Source organism: Helianthus annuus, chromosome 3, assembly GCF_002127325.2.
Source record: "Helianthus annuus cultivar XRQ/B chromosome 3, HanXRQr2.0-SUNRISE, whole genome shotgun sequence".
In the NCBI taxonomy this organism is placed as follows: domain Eukaryota; kingdom Viridiplantae; phylum Streptophyta; class Magnoliopsida; order Asterales; family Asteraceae; genus Helianthus; species Helianthus annuus.
The window spans coordinates 3228402-3230328 of NC_035435.2; positions in this window are offsets into that span (position 1 = coordinate 3228402).

A 1927-nucleotide genomic window follows, 5' to 3' on the forward strand; every position below is an offset into this window, starting at 1 on the left:
ACGACAAAACCGTCCATGTCTAACTTTGGTCCTGATATAAGGTTCCGAGTTACCTCAGGAACATATAAGGTATCATAAAGTTTAATACATAAACCAGTTTTCAAAAATAATTGTAATGTTCCTATGGACTTCACTTCTAATTCCCGATCATCCCCAACTTTAAGTGTTCTTTGGTTTCTTCCCAGCTTCCGGATTGTAAGGAATCCCTGAAGTGAATTGGTAACATGAACCATAGAACCAGAATCAAACCACCAAGAATTAGCAGGAACATTTAAATTAAAGGACTCAATGTAACACCTCGAAAAAATTACGTCCAATAATGCATTGACACGTGTCATAGACTTCCGGTATGTGAAAATAAACTTTAGAGGGACTAAAGTTGACAAACGGTGAAAACTATGGAACGTAAGGGTCCAAAGTGTCAACAATGGATAAATAGGCTCTATGATAACCCTACATAATGTTTATAACCCTAAACGGATGGATCATGGATCATACAAAGCGGAAATTGCCCGAAAGTGAGGAATTACAAACTATAGGGGCTAAAAGTGTCAACATGTTGAATTTATACCTCTGAGTGAACTTTTGGCAGACCCGAAGCTTTGTAATGCTAAAATATACTCACTAGAATATGTGGTAAAAATTTCATGAAGTTTCGTTATCGTATGAGAAAGTTATGGCCAAAACCGTAATTGAGGGGTTAAAAGCGTCAACGTCGAATTTCATGACTTTTCGGGTGAGCGCAAAGTTAACCGAGGATTTACCATGTTGGTAAAAGTCCCAAGGTTCCTAAAAATCAGATTTGGGGGGTTTACGAGTCAAGATAAGCAGCCAAAACCTCGCGTGCGAAGACAGGGACCAAAACTGCCACTTTTAATCAAAGTTTGGCAGCTGCAGACACCAGGCGGCCCGCCTGGGCTTCCTAATGCGGGCCGCGACCCAAGCCCAGATGCAGAACTCGCGAATTAGGCCATTTTGGGTCCGAATTTTGAGTGCTTGACAGCTTGTATCACCTCTAAAACTCACCAATCAGCCCTCATGCATGTTGGGACCCCTGGTGCACTCTTACAACTCCTGAAAACACCATTTAATCAGATCATTTGTTCACTTTTGAGGCACTTGTGTTAGTAACAAGAACACATACAAACTTGCAAGAACTCACAAGGCATTCCAGGAGCAATCTGATCGACAAGGCAACTTCCAAGTGTTATCTAGGCTGCATTAGGACCTTTGTAAGCATTCATATCATTCTCTAATTCGTTCTAGCTTTGATTATTAGCCAAAAGTCAAACCGTTGTTCATATAGTTTGACTTTTCGATTAAACGAATTTTGCTCTGTCATTTCTCAAATTGAAACCACTTATAAGTTGGTATTTATGTGGGAAATAAACCCTCAAAAGGGCATTCTCTGATTCCCACTCTAAGCATGCTATTTGTCGAGTCAAAGTTATTCTTAAAAAGTCAACAGAAATTGTTTTTGTGAAATATAGCGTAAATGGTAATGTAGATGACATGCAATCAGTTTGATCATCAAAAATAGCTTTATAATGAATGTAAGAATATGTTTTACCATGATCAACTCGACAATCTTTAGTATAAGCCCGGATTGGAACCGAAAGTCTTACAAAACGACTTATTCTTTGACTCTCGATTCGGATCCGTGCATGCATGTTTGAGATCTGTATTAGAGTTTATTTTTGACCATTTTTATTTAAGTTTAACTCTCTGGAATTTTTACTACTTGAGTCTATGCTTAACCGATTCATATGCATGTTTCCGATTTATGCTTAAAGTTGACTATTTTGCCCTTTTTGATATAAAACGTGATTTTTGGAAAAGTGAAAGAGTAGAAATCTTTATTTCTAATTTATAAACTTGCACCGAAAATTTGAGATCAGTTGGTGGTCCAGATTTTGAGTTATGGCCG